We start from the raw sequence: 26,775 nt of genomic DNA, 5'->3' as shown, positions 1-26,775 counted from the left end.
CCTCTCTCCCTTGCATAACTATTCAGCTTTCAGTCTCTCTGCTTTACTTCCCTTTTCCGTCTTTTCCTCCTTTGCTCTTTTAGTAATTCCTCTTTACTCACTTAGCAGTATTGTCGCACTCTGTCACTATAAATCACCCACTCTCCCTCGCTTATCTTTGTTTGCTCCTTTCTTTTGACCTCTTCTCTCTATTTTCCGTTCACTACCTCAATGTCCTCAGTCCCTCACTCTCCTTGTGTTATGTTCACTTGTGTTTATCTACCTTCTATCATTTCTCTTACAACAACTTCACTGCTCCTCTCTCATCGTTCTTCAACCCATTTCTTTTAGTCCGGTTCCATTACTACCCCTCGTTTCCTATCTTTCAGTGTTTCTCTTTACTTTCATCACCGAATCACTTTCTCTCAGTACCACTGCTTTAGTCCTCTTCTCCTCTCTTTCCTTCTTTTGCTCCCTTACTCATTTTTCTTTCCTTACTCATTGTACTCCACTTCACTCAGTCCTTCCCTTAGTCTCTCTGTCTACTAACTTCATCACTCCTTTTCCCTCAATCCTTCTATATTATCCTCTCTCCCTTCATCCCTTCACTGTATGACTCTCCTTCACTTACTCTCAGTTATCTTCCATTCCTCATTCTTCTAAATGCATCCTTAATTGGACTCCTTTCCCTCTCAGTCATTATCTTTTTACTTACTCCTGTTTCCTGATTTAGTTTTGTTAACTCACATTCTTTTAGTATCTTTCTTACCTTCAGTTTATTTTTCTATTCTTCTCTTCCTTTCTGTCAGTGAATCTATATGCCTTACTCTTAGTAATTTACTCTCCTTCTATTTCTTTTTCCCTCTTTTTGTCCTTCTACCTTACTTTATTTCCCTTTCTGTGTCCTTCACTCTTACTTTATTTCTAAATACACTGTTATGATTTTTAACCTCTTCATTTGTATCTTTTATTTTAAAATACATATTTTAATTTGCTTTAACCTCACTACTATTTTCTCAACCTACCACACTCCTGTTTCTTTACTCTGCTTCCCTCACTTATTCATATTCTCCATGTTACTCCCCTTTCCCTATTTCCCCTCCCACATTCAACTTCTTTCAGCCCCCATTCTTTACTTCCCTTACCCTCTGTTCCCTTCCTTTGCTCCCTCACTCATTCTCTTTCCCTTAATCATTACTTCACTCCTACACACACCCCCCACACACCTCTGACATACACACCACACACACACCTCACACACACACACAGCCACACACACACTCCTCACACACACACACCCACACATCCCACACACACACACACACTCCACACACATACCCCCCACACCCACACACCCCCATACATATCTCACACACCCACACCTCCACCCACACCCAAACACCCCACACATCCACACCTTACACACCCACACTCCCACCTAAACCCACTGACTCCCTATAACTCACCCACACTCCCTCACTTACCTTTCTTTGCTGCTTCACTCAGTCCCTTTTAGTCACTCCTTCCTTTACTCTCTCTCTCTTTTCTCTCTGTCACTCCCCATGTCTTACCCTTATTCACTTTTATCTACCCTCTTTCACCTCTCTTTACTTACACTCACTGCTCTTTTCTCACCCTCCCTCACCGTTGTTCATTTATTCCGGTTTCGTCACTACCCCTCATTCCCCATTCTTTACTGTCCTTCCTTTTACTTTCAACACCCACTCACATTCTACCAGTACCTCTACTTTCGTTTTCTTCCTCTCTCTTCCCTTGTTTTGCTCCCTTATTCATTTTCCTTTTTTCACTTACACCCTATTACACCTTCTCTGTTTTTTACTATGTAATAAACAATCCCTCTGTGTTGCTCCCTCTAGCTCTTTTTCTCTTAACATTACTCTTTCTGTGTTCTTCCCTCATGCTCACTCTTTCTTTATTTTTTTGTTTATTTTTTTTTTCTGGTGCGCGCCCCGGTGCACGTACCGGTACGTGTACCCTGCAGAAAAAAGATTGACAGAGATTCTTTAAAAATATAGGTTTATTTTTATAAATTAAAGGTAGTTCTAAAAAGAACTGTTTTTTTTATTCTTTTTGTTGTTTTATATTTTTTTAATTGTTTTTTTGAACAATTTTTACTTTTTTTGGCTTTTCTGAACAGTTTTATATTTTTTTGTATTTTTTATGGGGAGAAACAAAAAACAGGGAATTGTAAATGGCTCAACTGGAGCAAAATAAAAACAGGAAAAATTAGGTATTTTTGGGCACTTATGGTTATCACCAGCAACGATGATAAGTTCTGTACTTTGCTCACCATAGCAAAGTGTCTTTCCACAATATTTGCACACGATTTTAAAATCTGCAAACTTGGGTTGAATGGTAGGCATTGTGTCTCTTGCCCCCGGACCCAATAGAGTGGGTTGTTTGGATGTTGAGGGTCTGGATGTTGATGGGGGTAGCTTACTGCAGAGGTCCCTTAACTCTGCATTAGAATAGTTGTTTGGATGCAAACGCATCATGTGGCGATTCCCGAAGGAATATTTTTTGTTAGGGTTCCCCCTGGACAGCTCAGCACCACAAATCAGACAAGTCACCTTTGCAGCGTTGATTTTTTTAAAACCCCTTGGGATTTTGTAGAACTCCCATATAAAGTGCTCTTTTGGTTTGTCGGGCTGTTTATCTTCAGGCAGGAAATGCCTTGTCTGTTCCTCCTCTTCATCATCCTCCTCCTCTTCCTCTTGACCACCAATGTAATCTTCTGGTGGTTTTTTGGATGGTGTTGGTGGTGGTGGTGAAGCAGATGCTCCAGCTGCTGCTGCTACTGTAGCCATTTTGAAGTAGAAAAGATTAGAGACAGAACTCCAAACAGGTCTTCCTCAGTCAAAGGACAAAGTCAGAATAAGGAAAAAAGGTGGGGGCTTTCATCATTTGGAAAACAAAACTGTTCTGGACCAATGAAAAGTGTTATTTTCAAGTCACATGATCCAGGCTTTCATCATTTGAAAACCAAAACTGATCTGCACCAATGAAAAGTGTTATTTTCAGATCACATGACCCGACGCGCTTACGCTACGCGCCCGTAGTCAAGCCCCGGGGCGCGCCCCGGGGCGCGTAGCGCAAGCGCGTCAGGACGTTGCGCGATCGTATACGCTCGCGTGCTTCCGGGTGTGCTTACGCAGTGCGTCATATGACGCATCACGCGGTTACGCAAAACGTCACGATGTTGTTTTCGTTCGCGAGAATAGCGCTAACGGGACGCTCACCGGTACGCGCCCCGGGGCCCGCCGTAGCATTGCGCTTACCCGTGCGTTCACCGGTACGCGCCCCGAGAGCGCTCCAGGGCAATAAAATAAAAAATATATATATTACATAATTATACAATATAAAATTCGTTATAAAAAATATTACATTTCATACCTATAGAGATTTGCTATTAAAAAACCTTTGAAATTCACTGAAAAAACCATAGGTTTCACACCAGTTATAGTTAGGGATTAGCATTTAAAAAACCTATTAAATTCACTGAAAAAACCATAGGTTTCACAGCAGTTATAGTTAGCTGGAAATTTTACTCGCATAAAACCATTGAAATTCCCACGTTATAGTTAGTTGGACTCACTATAACTTGCGCGTTCAATGCACTGCTGATGACGTCACATATTACATCACTCATGACATGGTCAGTGACATCACTCATGACATCACTGATGACACCATCCTTGTGATACAGTGACAGACCTCCTTTCACTGTAATGTAACCCGTAACACACATATTCAAAAACAGAAACTAAAATTTTCAAAAAAATTGAGATACCCATCCCAGTTACAACAACCAATTCAATAATTCCACCATCTATATACACATCCACTCATTCACCAACAGTTCTATATAATCACTCATACGTATACTCACTCATCATATGTAGTGATACACCTATACATCCTGTTACACACCGACAGTCCTCCAAAAGATACTCTCACACATACTCACACATGCAAATAAACTATTGAACATCAATTTATTTGCATATACAGCTATACACACACTACCACCTTACTTCTAAGGAACCTTACACATACCTACTCTCTTAAACAATCACTTATAGAAACACATACTTATTTAAACAGGAACTCTTACAATCCCTTACTCTCACATATACTCACTTATATACATCAATGTTCACATATAGTACATTAAAACATATGTAGTTACTGATAAAGACACTAGTGAGACAGTCATTCAGTCAGTAACACACACATATACACAGTCATCCACCCATACAGTCCTGCACATATGCTGTCTTCAAAACACATACAAACAAAGAGTCAGTCACTCATGCATCTATGTTCTAAGTAATACCCCCACCAAACATATAGACACTCATATTGATATTAAAAAAAAACATCTAATAACCCATATACATACACATGTAGCTACTCACCAACCCATGCAGCCACTTATACACAAAGTGAAACACTAATCCTTATATTTAAATATTTAAACATTACTCACTAATATATGTATACACTAAGATACACTTAATAAGCCATTGAACCAATCAATTTAAAAAAAAAAAAAAACATCCATGTAAACCCTTATTTAAACATTTATTCTTCCATCAACTTTTACATATACATATATAACACATATTTATTTCTCGGAAAGACACACATTCACTGGATGGTGTCATCAGTGATGTCATGAGTGATGTCACTGACCATGTCATGAGTGATGTAATATGTGGCGTCATCAGCAGTGCATTGCACGCGCAAGTTATAGTGAGTCCAACTAACTATAACGTGGGAATTTCAATGGTTTTATGCGAGTAAAATTTCCAGCTAACTATAACTGGTATGAAACCTATGGTTTTTTCAGTGAATTTAATAGGTTTTTTAAATGCTAATTCCTAACTATAACTGGTGTGAAACCTATGTTTTTTTCAGTGAATATATATCTATATATATATATATATATATATATATATATATATATATATATATATATATATATATATATATATATATATATATATGTATATATATAGATATATATTACCTACTGGCAGTCGCCAGTAGGTAGTTATAGTTAGGACCTACTTTCCATAGGAAATCCTGCAACATTCTATTGGGAATAACTTTGGCGTTGATGGACGGAATTGGCTGAATTTCTCCAAGAAAATGGCCAGCTCCGCTCCGCTCCTTCCCTGAAAGTTTGGGGGGAATTTGTCAAGCGGGGGCTGAGATAAAAGGGGGTCCCAAAACGTGTTTTCCCCATGTTAATTTCCATAGGGCGGTTGGACTCACTTTTAGCCCGAACGGCTGAATGGATTTCCACCAAACTTGGCAAAATTGTAGGGAAATCCACTGGAGATATGTGCTCCAGTGGATTTTGAGTAATTTAGGTTCAAAAAAATATATATATCTATAAGTGCGCACCGGTACGCGCACCGGGGCGCGCACCAGCGCGCTACGCGAGTACGCGAGCGGAAAGCTGATTGGCTCTCGGGTGTCTGTCAACATTCCAAACAGTCCGGAGCGGCCGCCATCTTGTGTCACGGTAGGATCGAGACACAATGTTGATGTGGGGGCCATAAAAGGGCCCCGCGGGGCAAACAATTATTATTATTTTTTTTCGATTTTCGCGGGAGGAGCGCCCAGTACGCGCACCGGGGAGCGTACTGGGGAGCGTACCCTGGAGAAAAAAGAATGACAGAGTTTTTTAAAAATGTAGCATTTTTTTATAAATTGAAGGTAGTTCTAAAAAGAACTGTTTTTTTTTATTCTTTTTGTTGTTTTATATTTTTTTTATTGTTTCTTTGAACATTTTTTACTTTTTGTGGCTTTTATGAACAATTTTATATTTGTTTTGTAATTTTTATGGGGACAAACAAAAAACAGGGAATTGTAAACGGCTCAACTGGAGCAAAAAAATCAGGAAAAAATTAAGGTTTCTTTCTGCAGTTGTGGTTGTCTCCAGCACGGTTGATTAGTTTTATACTTTGCTCCCAATAGGAAATTGCAGTCCCGCAAAATATACAAACTATTTTGTAATCTCGAAACTGGGGTTGGATATTTTGGACCATCTCCCTTGTCTCTGGACCCGATGGAGTGGGTTGTTTGCTTTTGGAGGTGCTGGGGGAAGATTGGGGAGGGTTTCTTATTAGTTCTCTGACCTCTGCCGCAGAATAGTTGTTTGGGTGCCGGCGTTGCATATGGCGCATCATCGTATGGTTCCCAAATGAATATTTTTTGGCAGGGTTCCCCCTGGAAAGTACAGTGCCACAGATGAGACATGTCACTTTGGGAGCGTTGACTTTCTTGTGTCCCCTTGGGATTTTAAAAAACTCCCACACAAAGTGCTCTCTAGGTTTATAGGGGGTATTGTCTTCAGGCAGGAACCGCCTCTCCTCCTCCTCCTCCTCCTCCTCTTCTTCTTCTTCGCCACCACCACTGTGGTGTTGTGGTGGTCCTTGTGGTGGTGGTGGTGGTGGTTGAGATGCTCCTGCTGCTGCTGCTACTGTAGCCCTTTCTCAGGTCTGTAAGCAGGTCTTCCTCAGTCAAAGTACAAAGTAAGAATGAGGAAAAAAGGTGGGGGCTTTCATCATTTGGAAAAAGAAACTGCTCTGAACCAATGAAAAGTGTTATTTTCAGGTCACATGACCCGACGCGCTTACGCTACGCGCCCCGGGGCGCGCCCGGGGGCGCTTACATAGCGCGATCGTATGCGCTCGGGCGCTTCCGGGTACGCTTACGCCGTGCGTCATAAGACGCATCTCGTGGCTACACGATACGTCACGATGATGTTTTCGTTCGCGGCAATAGCGCTAACGGGCCGCGCACCGGTACGCGCACCGGGGCGCGCCGCAAGACTGCGCTTACCGGTGCGCTCACCGGTACGCGCACCGGGAGCGCTCCAGGGCAAAAAAATAAAAAATAAATAAATAAACATGAACAATATACATAAAAAAATAGTATTACATAAATATACAATATAGGATTCATTATAAAAAAAAAAAATTCATAGCTATAGAAATTTGCTATTAAAAAACCTTTGATATTCACTGAAAAAAACATAGGTTTGAGGACCTATATATAGTTAGGAATTAGCATTTACAAAACCTATGAAATTCACTGAAAAAACCATAGGTTTCACACCAGTTATAGTTAGGAATTAGCATTTAAAAAACCTATTAAATTCACTGAAAAAATCATAGGTTTGACACCAGTTATAGTTAGCTGGAAATTTTACTGACATAAAACCATTGAAATTCCCAGTTATAGTTAGATGGACTCACTATAACTTGCGCGCCTGCAATGCACTGCTGATGACATCACATATTACATCACTCATGACATGGTCAGTGACATCACTCATGAGGTGACATTGAGGTGGCGACATTGAGGTGGCGATAGGTGATTCATCGTATTTACAAGGCAGCATTGAGCTGCTTATCGTGGCTTAATGCTACCTTGTAAATAGGGCACCCTTTCACGCTACACTTAGCACCTATTGATTTGACGCTGCCCGATATTTACAAGGATGGGGTAAGTATGGGGCAGTGCCAAATTTAATACCAGGGAAAACCTTGTGTCATCACGGTGAAACAAGGAGCAATGTTTACTTTCTCCTCATTTTTGCTGTTTCCATGTGTGCTGCATTATGCAGCACACATGGAAACAGCAAAATGCCAATGATTGTTTATACGCAGGAAGGTGACCCTTCCTGCACATATCATTAGGAACAATGGGGTTTACCCAGTTATATACAGAACCTGGGGAATACTACAATAAACGAACAATGGCTCTGCTACCTATCTCTTACGGAATATGTTACTAATCGACTTAAAGTCCCTAAAATGGGCTATCCATTCAATGCGAAACAGAAAATTGCTTCCAAACAATTGGTCATCAATCCCAAAGAAGAGTTCTCCCAGATATGTCTAATAATCAAACATGATTTGTATTGAAAATATAGTGTATACAAACACATACAAAAATATCATATACATGTATAAGTGATTACATATATAAATCACAGCACAATACAAACATTTACAGTGTGATAAAGATTTCTACATAAATATACAAACAAATCACATCACATTACAATATACATAAATAATAATGATCACATATAAAAATATAACAACTTTGTATCACGTCCAATTCCTGATTGTTAGTCATGAGTCAGAATATCAGAGTTAAATTATTCGGTCTCTTGTTTGACACTGACTAGGACGTTTAATATATCAAACACGTCGACGTTTCGACCCCTCCTTATCTGGCATAGACTTGATATGTCTCTCTGGGGTCTTCATCAGGACTAAACAAAAGTGTGTGTAACCTATACAAAAGGATCAAAACATATCTCTATTAAAATTGAGATACGTATTACTCACGGAGAACTCTCTGGTAGGTTGAGCTACACGTTCAATGCTCACCGTTAAAAATAGATGTGGCGTCTCGTATATCCAATGTATCAAATGAGGATTCTCATACGTAAACTCCACCTTCTCTGACCTTAAATGTCAAAAGAAAACCATAAACTCAGTACCCTTAATTAATCACTGGTCACCGACTCCTAAGCTCAGTGAACAATGTCTGGAGAGTGCACTAAACTCACCTACTTATGTGTTACACCTATGGTCCAAGTCTCAAATCAAAGGCACATTAAGGCCATACTTCTCCATTCGAACAAGGTAACAAACAATTATCTGTGAAAAAATCAACAAATCTCTATTAAACACAGGGCCGTCCACACATTTCAAATTAAACTTCTATACTTAAAAACGGATTGTTAGCTAACCATGACATACCTCCTTAGATGTCTGTGCATTCGCACCTTGAATAATCCCTTAAGGCAATTATGGGTATATTTTTTGCTCCATCATCAAGTCTGTAACTGGCTTTGGTATTTCTACACGAAAGGGAAAAATCAAGCATGGGAGGAACTACGATCATTATCACTTAGCACGTCTAAACATACGACTATGCCTTTAAATCAATTATTGGGCTCCGCTTGCCAAAAGAGATGTGCGGTATTGTTCCCAGCACAGTCAAAGATCCAAATGCCACATAGACAAAACTCGGGCGGGCAAAAGCTGCCTCCGAGAGCTGTTGAACAAAGCAGAAAATAACACCAAATATTAGTTTGTCGTTCGGTTAGAAACCGTGGTCATAATAGCAGTTCGAGTCAGTAACTGGGATTCCTACCTCAAAACGTTCAGCCGCCAACTAAAACGCCATCAGGGGTGTGTGCATCCGAGTCAGTATCTCAGGTTCCATTAGTAGTGTTTACGCAAGACGTGACTGACGTGAACAACGTCTCGGTACGTAAAAGTTGTCATGGTAACAAATACACACACACACACTTAGGGCCCAGACGAGACCACATCCGTGTGTAAGAAAGTTTTATAGACAAAAGTATTCTATTTGCAGGTATTATTCTTGTCTACAGACATGTTTTTAAAAAAAACACAATTTAGAACAAACAACCTGAGTTGTGACAGAATCCTACTCTATGACCCCGTGAATCATTACATGGACGACGTACGCAACGTCCCCATACGTAGAAATCCTCATGGTAACGTGTACACAGAGAATTGTGGCACAGCTGAGACCACAATCATGTGTAAACTTTGTTGTATAGACAAGAGGTAAGTATCATTCAGATCAAGGGGCAAGTTATTTGAGCATAATTATGGAAAACTTTGTGGAGCCCAAAGCGGACTCAGGCTAAATGAATATAAAACCACATCCATATCTCTGTTACCAAAAAACACAGTTGACGCATTACCGCGTCTACGTGCAACCTGAATGTCATGGTAACAAAAATAGAAAATAAAAACAGAGTACTTCGCCGAGACCCAGTTGTATATGTGGCGAACATGTCTATTCCCCTAATACATTGTTCCAATAGACTACGGGCTTTTATTCATCCTAATAGTCACATTCAGAAGGTGCACAAGTATCAACTCTCTGTGAGAGTCATAATGTAAAGACTGGGAACAAATCTCAGGTTCCCAAGTATCAAAACTTTTGGCATTCAGTCTTGTGTTGATCACAATCTCCGTGGTGATGAAAACACATTATCTTCTCAATATAATGATTTTATGTGGCCCGACTACGGCCAAGGTGGAATCAATAAGCAAAAGGACCATCAATTCAACTCTGATATTCTTCTAATACACATAAAAGCCTCGACTATATCTATACATTGATATCATGTCATATATTTTCCTCTATTTGGGGGTGCTAGAGGGCAAACAAGCGTAATGGCCATTTTCGGTGAGGCTCCCTCTGCCTGGACCATATATCCTTTATCTATCCTCCTTAAATGGTATGCCATCTGGATGTAACGAGGCATACACGTACATAGACCTGATCCCCAGCCTCGGTGACCATTTGGGACCGATCCGATGCCTCTAGCCTGAACACTGCTGCATAGCAGTTTCCCCCGGGAGTGGCACTGGAGCAGCGGGGAGCGTGGTGAGCGGCGTCCGGCGGCAGGAAAGCCCGCGGCTCGCCACGAGGGAGGTAGGCCCAGCCGTGTGGATGCGGACATCTGGGTTGCAGTAGCCGGCGGCCCTGCGAAGATAAGAGCAGCCTACAGTGTCGTACGTAGTGTGGAATACATGTGTGCACACCACACCCGAGCGGAGTGCGGTCTAGTGGCACCTAAGGCAGTGGGCAGCCCCGGAGCACTCTGAAGTTGGAAAGACGGGTGCCGAAGACACACACATGGGGGCATATAGGTGAGAGCACTGCGGCGCCAAAAAAGACGTGGAGACCTGGCATTGGACCCCTGCGGCAGTGAGTTGAGGCCCTTGAATATAGGGCTGAGCAGCCCACGACGGAGCTGAGCTGCCTCAATGTGGTAACAAAGGCTGCAATTGTAGGCATAGTCTGGACGATCAATGGTGGCAAAGCTGATCTACTCGGAGTTTCCCTCGCACATGGTTTTGCATCGGCTGGGGGCTTCAGCTACAAGCAGCGCTGTGAGAGCTGAAAGCGCCGCAACGCAGTAGCTAGCAGATTGAGGACCAGGGCAGAGGCCGCTGGAAGAAGGGGACTGCTATTGCTGTGGCCACAACTTTTTGCTAATCATTGACCCAATAGTGTGCTGGCGTGGATGGTAACCCTGCTACTTGACCCTGCACGTAACTGGCAGCACGACAGCTGTACTTCGAAGGAGTGGAAGGCTCTATGACAGGCGCATGGAGGTACAGAGAGCTAAGAAGCACTGTTTGAATGTCTGATGTTGCAGTGGACTTACGCAGAAAAGCGAAATAGTGACATCCATAGCGAGCACACCTTGCGGGCTGGAGGTTGACCTGCGACTCTCTCTTATAGTCAACAGCATGGGGAAACTGGATAACCGCCAGCCAAAACTCACTTTTGATGCGCCAAAAAAAGGACCCAAACTTGCCTCGGCAGAAGCTGACTCGCATGGCGCAGAAATGGCGGGCTGCGGAGCGACATCTGCAGACCTAGATATGCGCCAAATACTGCAGAAAATGAGGCAAGGATTCGCCACTGTGGTAGATAAGGTTGATCGAATGTCCACAAGAATGGACGCAATAGTGCACAAAGTGGATCAGCACGAGGAACGGCTAAAGGAGGCAGAAAGGCGTATCTCAGACAACGATGATACCACCGCTAGTCACGCGACGCAACTAGCGAGGATGTACAAACTACTACGGGTGATTGCGGCGAAGAATGAGGATTTAGAAGCCCGTAGTAGGCGCAATAATATTAGCGTGACCGGGATACCGGAATCCACATACACTGGGTGTATGGAGGACTATATAGAAAAACTTCTCCTGACCGCCATTGGAGCTGAGGCTTTCTCCACGCAATCGTTGAGTGGACACACAGGTCTCTAGGCCCACAACCGAAACCTGGACAGCCACCAAGACCCATAATTGCGCGATTGCTAAATTATTGCGACAGCGATGTGGCCCTACGCATTGCGCGCAAAAAGCAAAATTTGGTGTATGAAGGTGTATCGTTTTCGATTTTCCCGGCCTTCACACCATTGGTGCAAGAAGAGCGTCGCAAGTTTATAGATGTAAAAAAGAAACTGCGGGCAGCGCAGATCGATTACGCATTACTCTATCCCGCAAGACTCGTTTTTTTACAAACCCGCAGCAAGTGGAGGATTATCTGCGACTTTTGAAGCGGACGCCACGAGGAGCAAATGGTCGAGATCCGGCACAACGTGACAACATGCAAGAAGAAGATGAAGACGCTTGAACTGTAATAGCCGTAGACCGGACCCTATCCCATGGCCAGCGCAGGTGGCGCTGGTGAAACCCAAGGCAGCGGAGAGGCTGGGGACACTACATAACTGACAGGCCACGGACGGTTACAGTTGTTCCAGTGATAACGTATTCCAGGCCCCATGGCCCTTCAGATAGAGCCCGGTGGTCGCACAGGTTCCAGGGCTTGGGGAGGGACGGTGGCTGTGTGACTGTCTAATGCTGTCCCCCAGTGGGTATTCCCCTATATTGGACTATATCATCTGGATGGCAATGTTGTTTTTGTTGGGGGGGTTGGGAGTGGGGGGCAGAATATTCTGGCAAGTTGGGGTTGCTTCAGTGGGAGGGGGGTTGGGCGGCAGAGGGGAGAATGGAATGTTATAGTGTCTTTACTGACAGTATGAAGGGAGGGAGAGAGGTGGCTGTTGGAGAAGACAAGGAAGTTGGATTATAGTAAAATGGTGCACTTGGAGACCACACACTGGTGCTCAGATCACTATTGCATGGTGTGAACGTATATTTGTTAAAGCAGACTGATGCAAAGTATACTACAGCAGACAATAGGTACGCCCTAAAACTTGATGTGGATCTTTGTCGGAACGACCGAAATCGCAGGCAGTCTGAATGTTCTGAATTGCTCAACTTATGGAGATGAATGCTTTACACAACATCACATGGAATGTGCGGGGACTGGGGCACCCGGGAAAGAGGCGTAATGTGTTGTCATATTTATACAGGCATACCATCCATATTGCTTATTTACAGGAGACACATTTCAAATGTCAGACCGGTAACACCTTTGCCTGTAGATGGGCGGAATATAGGATATTTTCCTCCTACTCCACATATGCGAGGGCACTTTGATTCTTGTTAAAAAAGGTACACCATTCGTCTTATCAGGGAAATGGTGTGACACACACGGGAGGTACTGTATTGCATGGGGACGATTGGGACACATGTCGGTCACTTTAGTGAGCTGCTATGGTCCAAATACAGATGACCCTCAGTTTTTTATTGAACTGTGGGCCGCCGTTGTTGGCACGTGGCCTGACCACATAAATGGGGTGGGGATTTTAATGTTTCGCATAATCCAGTGGTAGATAGGTCGCACCCAGCCCCTCACCATTACACTAAAGCACGGGCTGAACTACACAAAATACTAACGGACTGTACCTTGATTGATGCTTGGAGACACCTTCATCCCACTACACGCGAGGGCACACATTTCACTGCGCACGCAGCGTCATGGGCGCGCTTGGATTACATGTTCATATCACTAGCGTTATGTCCTGCGATCTCAGCTGTGCAGCACCTAGCTAGGACCTATTCAGATCATGCACCAGTGCGACTAACTCTTTGCGCGGAGGATCTGGGGCCACCGAGATCATATTGGCGTCTGCAGCCTAATATGCTGCTTGACACTGTCTTCCAAGAGGAACTGCGAGAGGAGGTTCTAGACTTCTTCGCACGCAACAACGATACCGTTGAAAATGTCGAAACTATATTGGAGGCCTTTAAAGTTACTCTGCGGGGGCTTTGCATAGCGAAAGGTTCTGGGGTGCTTACATTTTTTATTTTTATTTATTTTTTACACTTATATGGCGCTCAGCTACCCAAAAAGGGTTTCCCGGCGCCTTTGACATGTGGATGAGCAAAGGTATATGGTGGTCATGGTTTAGCATAGTTGTTTCTGGAAAAGCCAGGTTTTTATGTTCTTTCTGAACCTGGCGTAGATTTCTTCTTTACGTATGTGTAGGAGAAGTGAGTTCCACAGAATAGGCCCTTTGACAGAGAAAGATCTTCCTCCCATTCTTGTCAGTCTGAACCTGGGGACAGTGAAGTTTGCTGCTGTTTGGGAGCGCAGATTTCTCGCTGGTATATAGGGAGTGGCTAATGTTTGCAGATAGTTCTGTGCCGTTTTTGATTTTATCCTGAACATATAACTCAGGGCCTTAAAGCTGATACGGTTCTCTACCCTGAGCCAATGCAGATCATTTAGATGTTTTGACACCCTGGCGGTTTTTGGTATTCTGCACAGGAGTCTCGCAGCTGAGTTCTGAACCATCTGTAGCCGTTTGATGACTGCCTGATTTGAGCTCAGGTAGAGAATATTGCCGTAGTCAAGACGCGATGTAATCAGTGCGTTGACTACGGTCTTTTGGGTGGCAGGGGGCAGCATCCATAGGATTTTTTTCAGCCACTTTATGATGGTGAAGCAGAGACCTGCTACTTTGTTTGCCTGCTGTTTCATTGATAGGGCATCATCAATGATGACTCCTAGGTTTCTTACCTGGGTTGCCGGAGTGGGGAGATTTCCCAATTCGGAGGGCCAATGAGAGGAGTTCTATAGCTCTTTATTTTTTCCTAGCAGGAGGATCTCGGTTTTATCACCGTTCAGTTTCAGCTGGTTGGTGGACATCCAGCTGAAGATTTTATGGAGCCCGTGTTTGAGAAGAGAAGGAACTGAGGGTTTTGAGTCGGATAATGAAAAAATAATTCGGGAGTCATCAGCGTAGGTCATGAGGGTGAGTCCTACGCTGTCAGCTAGATCCGCTAAGGATCTGAGATAAAGGTTGAAAAACAACGGGCTCAAAATGGAGCCCTGAGGTACTCCATGTGGGGCATTGAAAGTGTCAGAGCAGGCGAGGGTAGATTTAATCTGGAAAGTCCTATCTGTAAGGAATGACTTGATCCATTTCAATGCCTCGCCACGGATACTGTTCCTCTCGAGTGTGGCCAGGAGTTTACCATGGGAGATGGTGTCAAAGGCCGCACTCAGGTCCAATAGAATGAGTGCGACCGTTTGACCATCATCCAAGAGTCTCCTGATGTTTTCGGTCACATCCAGCAGGGCGGTCTCCGTGGAAAATCCAGCTCTGAAGCCAGATTGTGTCGGATGAAGGAGGTCGATTTCCTCGGTGAAGAGAGTGAGGGCAGAATGTACGTGCCTTTCCAGGAGTTTGGAAAAGGCCGGGAGCAGAGATATAGGCCGGTAATTAGTCAGTATTGCAGGGTCAGCTGAGGGTTTTTTCAAAAGTGGATTTACCATCGCATGTTTCCAGTATGATGGAACTGTGGAAAGTTGGAGGGAAGAATTTAGAGTGTTTGCTATAATAGTCAGGGAGGGGGTATCGATCTGTTTCAGGATGCTAACGGGTACTGGATCACGAGGGGAGCCTGATGAGATGGTGTTGAGGGAGGATTTTAAAGAGTCCACGGTTATAGGGGGCCATCGTTCTAAGATGTTCACATTTTCCGATTTCGCGGCGGTGACTTCCTGTGGGCCAATTCCGTCGGAGGTGGAATTGATGTTAAGAATGATTTTTTCAATTTTTTCGTTGAAAAAGGAGGCGAGATCCTGACATTGTTTTTTATTTAAAGGACGCGTCGTTTCAGATGTTTGGGCACCTGCAAGGTCCTTTACCATATTGAATAGTATCTTGGCTTTGTTTGTGGCAGTGTTTATAGTGTTAGCTACATATAAGGCACGGGCCTTAATACACGAAGTGTGGGATACATTTCTAGCTTTATTGTATATCATCTTTTTTTCTTTGGTGTAGTCCTTTCGCCACTGCCTTTCCAGGGCTTTGCATCTTGATTTTTCGGTTTTTAGGAGTTCGTTGAACCAGGGGGCTGGAGGACAATGGATATTCCTATTTGCCTGAATTTGGGGAAGACATTTCTCAGCTGCGTTTTCCAGCCATAAATTGGTTGCTTCGGCTATACTTTCCATTTCCAGGGCATGGGTGGGCGGTCTATTTGCGAGGGTTTGGTTCAATTTTTTGACATCGAGAAGCTTCCAATTTCTCATGGAAGTAGCTGGCCAAGCCATATTTGTTAGGGGGGCATTGCGTAAAGTGAGGCAGATGTGGAGAAGATGGTGGTCTGACCAACATATGGGACTGGTTTGAACCCATTTTAGTTCAGAAATATTTGAAAAAATGGGGTCTTATAGGTGTCCGGCCCTATGCGTGGGTCCAGAATTGAGTATTGTCATATTAAGTGCTGCTAGGTCATCGATTAGGTTACAGCATGTCAAATTTGTTGAGTCCTCAAGGTGTAAATTTAAATCACCAAGGAGTGTGAAGTTTTTGGAGGCAAGATGAAAGGGGGTGATATAATTTGCCAGGTTAGTCGCCCATGAGTAGGCATTTCCGGGGGGCTTATATATTAGGAGACCGGAGAGCGTAAAATTGGGGTTAAGGTGATTTTAAAAAATGCGGCCTCACAGTCTGGAATGTTGACTGGCTCCAGGTTGCAGATAAATTCTTTCAGAAAAATGATCGCAATACCCCCACCTACTTGGCCCTGTCTGTCTCTGCTAACGATGGCGTAGTTAGAAGGAAGGGCGGTCGCAATATCAGGGCCGGAACATTTGTGTAGCCATGTTTCTGTTAGAAACAGGACACTAGGTGCCTCGTCTAGCAGAAGGGTGAGGATGTCAAGTTTATGCTGCGGTAAGGATCTGCAATTAACGCTATAAAAAGAGTATTCGCAGTAGGCATGCTTTGGCCGTCGGGATGGTGTTAAAGTACAGGAATCGGGGTCAGGGTAAGGTTGGATATTTGTAAGAGCAAAATTGCAATTCGTACAGTGTGTGCTATCTTATGGCGTTAGCACAGTGCACTTGCTATGTTTTGCAGGCCGTAAGGATCCTATTTGATCGGAACTCTACCTGACATAGGTCGGATTAGTAGAGTATGGTTCTATGCGCCTTGTCCCGTCCTGGCCCGGACGGGCACAGACGGGCTGGTCTTAGGCTTGTCTTTGGCGCGGCTCTGGCGCGGTCGCAGCGCGTCTTCGCTGCGCGTCATAGGGAGTGTCCGGTTATTGTAGAGGACGGGCTAGTCTTCAGCTCCGCCTCTACACACTCGCTTGCCCAATCAGTGCCTGCCCCGGCCTCGAAGCCGAAAGAAGGTACCGCCCTGCACCCTCCACTCAAACAAGCCTAGCGCTTGCGGTGGACCGGGGCTACAGGGGTAACAAGTGAGGATCTTACAGAGGTAATTTCACATTTCAACACACAGTGCAATTATTAAAATCAATCGACGCGGTGAAAATTTTAAAAGTGAAATGTTTTCGCGCTCAAAAACATGCAATCGTTTTACAGCGCTGCTCGGCTGAGATCAGGTATTTAACCTTTTAAAAAGGAAGGCGGTGTAATTTGCATTCAATCACACAGCAAGTCTACTAGTCATGCATCCGCATATACTTCGCTCGTCAATGTCATCAGGGAGAGCACAGAGTTATAATGGGCTTTTGTAGAGGACGGGCTAGTCTTCAGCTCCGCCTCTACACACTCGCTTGCCCAATCAGTGCCTGCCCCGGCCTGGAAGCCGGAAGAAGGTACCGCCCTGCACCCTCCACTCAAACAAGCCTAGCGCTTGCGGTGGACCGGGGTTACAGGGGTAACAAGTGAGGATCTTACAGAGGTAATTTCACATTTCAACACACAGTGCAATTATTAAAATCAATCGACGCGGTGAAAATTTTAAAAGTGAAATGTTTTCGCGCTCAAAACATGCAATCGTTTTACAGCGCTGCTCGGCTGAGATCAGGTATTTAACCTTTTAAAAAGGAAGGAGGTGTAATTTGCATTCAATCACACAGCAAGTCTACTAGTCATGCATCCGCATATACTTCGCTTGTCAATGTCATCAGGAAGAGCACAGAGTTATTTCATTTTGGACATTTATAGAGCGCCTGGAAGTACGCCCACCGGCGTGTCCCCGCGCTGTGATAAGTGAGAACTGAAGATCCACCCACCCTCCCCACCGTCTACCTGCTAAACAAAAGGGTCTAGAGTCTTTTCCTAAAAATCAATTCCGATGGCTCCAAGCGCAGGCTTAAGGGTAGAGCATTCCAGTACTTGGCCGCCAGATGTCTAAAAGATCTACCCCCCATACGCGCTTTCCTTACTCTTGGTACCGTTAAGAGTCCTGTGCAGGAGGAGCGAAGGTTGCGTGTGGGCTCATACCCGGTCACCAGACTCCTGAGCAACGCCGGAGCCTTACCACTCAAAATACGATGGCATGTGGAGAGAGATTTAAATTCCACCCGACTGGCAACTGGAAGCCAGTGAAGTGCGTGGAGCGCGGGTTTGGAGGGGGATCTCCTGGGGAGCCTCAGCACCAAACGGGCTGCCGCATTCTGCAACACCTGGAGGCGCCTGGTGACCTTACTAGGGGCACCCAGGTATAGTAGGTTGCCATAATCAAGACGGGATGTCACCAGGGCATGCACCAACGCTCTGCGGGCCGCAAGAGGAAGAAGATCTAGCACCTTTTTTAAGGTCCTCAGAACGCCGAAGCATACCCCAGCCACACGGCCCACATGTGTGTCAAAGGTCAGGCCAGTGTCCAGCCACACCCCTAAATTCCTTGCCTCCCGGCAAGGAACTGGCGCCTCGCCCAAGCAAGAAGGCCACCATGCCGACGACCAAGCATCCGGAGTCCCACCCACAATCAGTACCTCGGTCTTGCTACCGTTTAGCTTTAAACAGTTGGCGGACATCCAGGCTGCTAGATCTTTCATGCAGTTCCTGAAATTGTCCGCCGCGAGATCCGGGGTACGTGAGAGGGAGATGGCCAGCTGCGTGTCGTCGGCATAGGACACAACACGTAGACCATATTTCTCCACTATTCCCGCCAAAGGGGCGACATAGAGATTAAACAAGGTGGGGCTCAGGGACGAGCCCTGCGGCACTCCCTGGCCCAACCCGATCTCTCTAGAATAACAATCGCCCAGATGGACCTGAAAGCGTCTGTCAGATAGAAAAGATCCTATCCACCCCAGCGCTGCACCTGAGATTCCACCTTCCTCCAGACACTGTAGCAGAATGGAGTGTGCTACAGTGTCAAATGCAGCGCTGAGGTCTAGCAGGATTAAAGCCATAGTATGGCCTTCATCCGCACCCTGACGCAAGGCCTCCACCGCCATTAGAAGAGCTGATTCCGTCGAATGACGAGGGCGGAAACCAAACTGAGAGTCGTGGAGCAAACAGGCATCATCCACGTACTTCATCAGCTGGTGATTGGCAATCTTTTCCGCAACCTTTGACATGTAAGGCAGGAGAGAGATGGGACGTAGATTCTCAAATTTGTCAAAGCTGATATTGGCTTTTTTTTGCAGCGGGAGGACAATCGCTTGTTTCCATGCAGCAGGGACAGTCTGAGTCTCATAAGAGGTGTTAAGCAGATGGCGGATGTGTGGTTCGAGAACATCCAAACTTCCCATCAGCCGTCTGGGAGTAGTGGGGTCCCTAGGTGAGCCAGATCGTATCGATCCGCAAATGCGGATGAGCTCCTCAGTCGGGGGGGTAGTGAAACTGGACAGCCGTTGTTTTCCTAATCCCTTGCTAGTTACCCCAAGCCTGGGGATTTGATCAATCTGGTGTGGAAAGGAGGCGTAGATTGTTGCTACCTTATTGGCAAAATATTCTGCTATTCGGTCGCAACCCTCCACTGTGCAAAGTTCTTCCGGCACTGCTACAGGTTTCCCTACCGATAACGTTTTGTAGATTAGGAACAGTTCTTTAGTGGAATTTTCAGCTTCCAAGATCCTGGTGCCAAAGTATGACGTCTTGGCTTTCCTAATCAGTCTGTGGTAGGTTCGCCGTTTAACGTTGTATTCTGTTTTAGCAAGCACCGTAAGGGTTTTTCTCCATTGTCGCTCTGCGCGTTTACACACCACTTTGGCTGCCCGTACCTCCTCATCATACCATGGTGCCGTACCCTGCAACCGACCACCCCCTCTTGATATGCCCAGTGGGGCCACCTGGTCCAAGGCCTCCGTAATGAGCAGGTCCAAGTTGGTATTTAAAGCTTCCACTCCCACTCCCCCTAAATGACCTTTATCCCTGAGGGCCTGATTAAATTTAATTTGGGAGAAGTTCGACCAACGTCGACTATGGTGCCTGGAGGCCGATGGTATCACCGGCCGAGCTCCCTGAATATGGATCTGAAAGGGAACCAAGTGATGATCTGTCCTGGGAATGGGAATAGGGTCGGAGACATCTACCTGTTCCCAATTGGCAAAAATCGGATCCAGGATATGGCCCAGTTGATGGGTAGGCTGAAGAACTTTCTGCTCAAAATGTAGAGCTTCCATGCTTTGATGGAATTCCCTAGCTACTCTGTCAGTGGGATCATCAAGGTGGAGATTGAGATCACCCAGTACCAGATATTTCTCAGCTCGCAGTGCTGCCTCAGTAATACCCTCGAGTAAGCTTTCACTAAATCGTGCAGCAGTACCAGGTGGCCTGTAGATCAAAAAGCCCTTCAGAGTGCAGCTGCCGTTGACAGAGATGGAAAATGCCCCAACCTCACCATCCACGATCTTCGCCTGTTCTAAATGACAATGAAGGCCCTGTCTGGCCACAATAGCTATCCCACCACCTCTCCCAGTTTCCCGGTCTAACCTCGCCAGGGAGTAGCCCTCTGGGATAGCGTCAAGGACCTCGGGCATGGAATATTGGTCTAGCCACGTTTCCGTGATAAAAACCAAGTCCCATTGTTTATTGGTAAGAAGATCGTGCAGATCCAAGCAATGTTTTCGCAAGGATCGGACATTTAGAAGACCACACACCAAGGCATGATGGCCCCTAGATGTCATAATGCCCTGATTAAAGGTGAAATTACAGTGGTCACAGCCTAGAGTGTTTCCCGCCTTCATTTTATGCAGGCATGGCTCGGATTGGAGGCCCCGGAGGGCCAGCAGATCCTCACGGCTCCAGGTTAAATGCCTCGGAAAAAGGCCAGGGGGGATGGCCCTGGCCCGCGCCCGACCGCGGACGGGCGCAGACGGGCTTAACTTAGGCGCAACTTCGGCGCGCCATCGTCGCGCCCGCTGCGCTCGTCCGCTGCGCTGCCTAGGACACATCCGCCTTTTATCCCCCCCTGCGTCCAACAGCTAGAGCGCTGCAGATGGAATGCAGGAAGTAGCTGGCTCGGACCCTCCACGACCTCTGCTCAAACGGCCCTAGCCACCGGCGTCAGAACGAGGCGGGAGGGAGGGACGAGTCCAGCACTCTGTGATTGGTTGATGTAGCAGCCTGCTTGCTTCCCTAGTGCCTCAGCAAAGCAGAATGCTAAACGCGGCCAGTCCTCCAGTAAACACTGCAAAACGAAATGAGCAGCGCGAGTGCAGCGACCCACTCTCTTTCACACCAGTGCCCAGTGAGTTTAAAAGCTTTTTTAAAATTAGCGCTAGAGATGTAACAGCATAAGCAGCATATAAGTTGTAATCACTCATACGCCGGTAGCGCAGTTAAAAGCGGTGAGGGACACTGCCACTGCCCACTTACCACGCGGAACTGCGAGATCTGGTGCCTTTTATCCCCCCCTGCGTCCAACAGCTAGAGCGCTGCAGATGGAATGCAGGAAGTAGCTGGCTCGGACCCTCCACGCCCTCTGCTCAAACGGCGCTAGCCACCGGCGTCAGAACGAGGCGGGAGGGAGGGACGAGTCCAGCACTCTGTGATTGGTTGATGTAGCAGCCTGCTTGCTTCCCTAGTGCCTCAGCAAAGCAGAATGCTAAACGCGGCCAGTCCTCCAGTAAACACTGCAAAATGAAATGAGCAGCGCGAGTGCAGCGACCCACTCTCTTTCACACCAGTGCCCAGTGAGTTTAAAAGCTTTTTTTAAATTAGCGCTAGAGATGTAACAGCATAAGCAGCATATAAGTTGTAATCACTCATACGCCGGTAGCGCAGTTAAAAGCGGTGAGGGACACTGCCACTGCCCACTTACCACCAGTTATAATGGGCTTTTGTAGAGGACGGGCTAGTCTTTAGCTCCGCCTCTACACACTCGCTTGCCCAATCAGTGCCTGCCCCGGCCTGGAAGCCGGAAGAAGGTACCGCCCTGCACCCTCCACTCAAACAAGCCTAGCGCTTCCACCGGGGTTACAGGGATAACAAGTGAGGATCTTACAGAGGTAATTTCACATTTCAACACACAGTACAATTATTAAAATCAATCGACGCAGTGAAAATTTTAAAAGTGAAATGTTTTCGCGCTCAAAACATGCAATCGTTTTACAGCGCTGCTCGGCTGAGATCAGGTATTTAACCTTTTAAAAAGGAAGGCGGTGTAATTTGCATTCAATGACACAGCAAGTCTACTAGTCATGCATCCGCATATACTTCGCTCGTCAATGTCATCAGGGAGAGCACAGAGTTATAATGGGCTTTTGTAGAGGACGGGCTAGTCTTCAGCTCCGCCTCTACACACTCGCTTGCCCAATCAGTGCCTGCCCCGGCCTGGAAGCCGGAAGAAGGTACTACCCTGCACCCTCCACTCAAACAAGCCTAGCGCTTGCGGTGTACCGGGGCTACAGGGGTAACAAGTGAGGATCTTACAGAGGTAATTTCACATTTCAACACACAGTGCAATTATTAAAATCAATCGACGCGGTGAAAATTTTAAAAGTGAAATGTTTTCGCGCTCAAAACATGCAATCGTTTTACAGCGCTGCTCGGCTGAGATCAGGTATTTAACCTTTTAAAAAGGAAGGCGGTGTAATTTGCATTCAATCACACAGCAAGTCTACTAGTCATGCATCCGCATATACTTCGCTCGTCAATGTCATCAGGGAGAGCACAGAGTTATAATGGGCTTTTGTAGAGGACAGGCTAGTCTTCAGCTCCGCCTCTACACACTCGCTTGCCCAATCAGTGCCTGCCCCGGCCTGGAAGCCGGAAGAAGGTACTGCCCTGCACCCTCCACTGAAACAAGCCTAGCGCTTGCGGTGGACCGGGGCTACAGGGGTAACAAGTGAGGATCTTACAGAGGTAATTTCACATTTCAACACACAGTGCAATTATTAAAATCAATCGACGCGGTGAAAATTTTAAAAGTGAAATGTTTTTGCGCTCAAAACATGCAATCGTTTTACAGCGCTGCTCGGCTGAGATCAGGTATTTAACCTTTTAAAAAGGAAGGCGGTGTAATTTGCATTCAATCACACAGCAAGTCTACTAGTCATGCCTTGCATATACTTCGCTCGTCAATGTCAAACGTATACGGTCAACGCTGACCGCCCTTGAAACTGAAATTAAATCTCTTGAAGAATCCCTAGCAATGTGTCCTGATGGGACAGTTCAATCGACTATAAGTGAGAAACTTACAGAGTACATAGAGGCTGCCTGTAGAGAATCCAAATTCAGGGGACGATATTGGACAGCTCGCCGATATGGAGAAGGCGAAAGGCCGGGCAAGGCGCTAGCCACAACGATTAGACTGACACGGCGAATGAATGTGATTTTGGAACTTGAGGGAGTGGATGGATTGGTGTGTAGAGATACAGCGTCTATTCTGAATGCTTTTGTCGCTCACTACACTACATTATATACTACGGCAAGGACTGACAAGTTAGATTTAGATGACTATTTAGAGGATGTGTCCCTGGGCTGGTTGAGTGATATGCAATGAAAATTCCTAAGTACCCCGTTTGAATTAGATAAAGTGCGAGACGCCATTATGCACATGCAATTGGGTAAAGCCACTGGACTGGACGGGATTTTCATTGAATTCTATAAAATCTACGTTGACTTCATGGCCCCAGTACTACGAGAAGTGTATGAAGATGCTTTGGAGGTGGGTCACCTTCGCCCCTCTATGAGAGTAGCCCTAATCACATCACTGCTGAAGCCCGGGAAAGAGCAGCAGCGTTGCGATTCATATAGACCTCTGTCGCTGCTCAACTGTGATGTTAAGATCCTGGCTAAAATGATTGCTACTCGCCTTAATCTCCTTATGACTAATCTGATCTTGCCTGACCAATCGGGGTGTGTTCCTGGTAGAGCCACGTCACACAATTTGAGAACTTTCTTTACAATTATGAATAACATCTCTGAAGATCTACCTATGGTGGCCATTTTTCTTGATGCTACTTAAGCTTTTGATTCCTTAGAGTGGGATTATGTGTTTGCAGTATTGGAACAAATGGGGTTCCCTCCCATTTTTTTTATCCTGGATTTGGTTGCTTTACGACTCGCCTACAGCTAAGGTAGTTATTAACGGGAAGGTGTCACCAGAGATACCCATCACGAGAGGCACGAGACAGGGGTGCCCGTTGTCGCTCCTACTTTTTGCGATTGCAGTGGAGCCGATGGCGGCAAAGCTGCGGCAGCATCATAAAGAGAAAGCGTTACAATGCAACATGAGACAAATATTGATATCACTCTATGCGAATGATATCACACTGTATATCCGTGACCCCAGCTAAAACTTGAATCCCATCCTTAGGGAGTTTATAAGATTTGGCAGACTTTCCGGCGTTCATATAAATTGGAGCAAGTCATGCCTATTCCCCCTCACGGCGGCAACAGCTTAATTCCCAATGTACTACCCCATAGACTGGTGTGAGGACGACCTTAAATACCTAGGGATACGCATTGCCAGAGATAGGGATGAATTAATACGACTGAACTATGGGACAGCCATGGTCCGTATTTCGGAAACCATCACACGATGGATCACGCTGCCACTATCTATGGCAGTTTGAGTATCCTTAATAAAAATGGTAGTCTTACCGCAGTTTCTCTATTTATTCCTGAATGTTCCCTTTTAGCCCGGGAGATACTTCTTTCAACAATTGCGATCGGAGCTGATCTGACTAGTGTGGGGCGGTAAGACACCAAGGCTCAAGTGGGATATACTCACCAGTCCTTATGTGCAGGGGGGCTTTGGAATTCCTGATTTTGAACTGTACTATCATAGTGCTCAGGCGCACTATGCCTTTTACTGGATACGCCAGCCTCGGTATATGCCTCAGATAGAGGCGGAACACTGGCTGGCCCACCCGGTTCCTAGTGAGGGTGCACTGTATGTCCCGCCCTCTGGCAGAGACAAGACACCGACGACAGTTATGAGCACAGTCAATGCTTGGAATCAACTGAGAAAGCAACTAGACACATCTCTGATATACTCCCGACATGCCCCTATTACAGGAGACCATATTTCACAAGCTAGCTGAACGTACACATGTTAAGACTTAGGGAGACCTATATCATGAAGGAACATTCCGTACCATGGACCACTTGTTTCTTGGCATACAGCGATCACCTCTTGACATTTTCCTATACATTCACCTTCGCCAGGGACTTAGATCAGTGACGCCTGACTTTCCTAATGAGCCCGATATTTTTGAGCCGCTACAGCAGATTCTTCAGGGCGCAATGACCAAAAAACTAGTGTCGACAATTTACAAGACGACACATGCGCTAAGAGAGATGCCGCACCCGGCAGCCAGAGCAAAGTGGGATCAGGAACTGAGGGTGGCCCTGACTGATAAGCAGTGGGAATTCTGTGCACAACAGACTGAACGAATCTCATCCAGTAGCAGATTTAGGATCATACATTATAAATTCCTACATCGGTTATACTACACACCTGTCCGCATGCACAGATACCGCTTAGGAGAATTAGACGCCTGTGATAGATGTCGTGCGCCAGGGGCCGACTTCTTGCACGTAGCATGGGCCTGCGAAGGAGTGCATACATTTTGGCTACAGGTTTTTACTGCCCTGTCTACCATGATCAATGCTGTGGTGGAGCCCTCCCCAGTATTGGCGCTATTGGGCTATGTTTAGCCGTTACAGGCGGTGCACCGCAGGTTTGCAGCAATGGCACTACTCATGGCTAAAAGGAGAGTGGCGTGCAGATGGGGCAGAGGGAGGGCGCCTAAATTCAACGACTGGCTAAGTGACCTTACATATTGTCAGGAACAGATAACGACATATGCTGAACTTTTACCGGTGGCCTCCAGACCAAATGACATATGGGCCCGGCTGAAATGCTACTTACTGACACAGGTTCAGTCTGACCCCTCGGAATGAACTTAGCCCCTGCACAACCCAGTCACTTATAGGTCTAAATCAGCACCACTGTGTAGAAGTGAAAGATGTTGTGGAGTGCGGAAAGCGGTCACCAGATTGAGTCTGTGCTGGCTATTGTCCATTTAGAGGGAAAGCTGCAAAGAAAATGGGTGGTGGGTTCTACTGAGGTAGTATTGACATGTTGGTAATTATGCAGCTAGGATGACCATGTTGTAGATATGTGTACAAATAAGAAAGGGGGCTGACACTTCAAAGAGATGAAAAGTCACCTTGTACTATTGATATAAATATGGTTTATGGATGTAACAGGATGATCACCTTACATTATACGACTATGTGATTATGTGTATGACAAATGATGCCACCTGCCATGAAAAAGTACTGGGCAGTTAATTCGCGGCACGGTCTGTGGATCTATGTGTACCATCTAAGTTTGTACCATTAACAAAAATATGGAAATAAAGTTTGAAAAAAAAATGTATATTTATATATTTTCCTCTATTTCGAAGAATGAGTTTCATGTAGACACATGTCTATCACATACTTTCAACAACTTTTGTATTATACCAACACCCATGTTTCGCTATTCTTAACAACCCCCCATGAGTGTCAAATCATAACCCAGGCACTATCATTAGGATACTGGGAATCTCAATCTGCAAACATTCCAGTCGTTAGGTGAAATAACTCATGTTCCGC

The sequence above is a fragment of the Lissotriton helveticus genome, chromosome 4_1 (genome assembly GCF_964261635.1).
Source record: "Lissotriton helveticus chromosome 4_1, aLisHel1.1, whole genome shotgun sequence".
Lineage (NCBI taxonomy): Eukaryota > Metazoa > Chordata > Amphibia > Caudata > Salamandridae > Lissotriton > Lissotriton helveticus.
Note: the sequence above shows the minus strand (reverse complement) of the source record.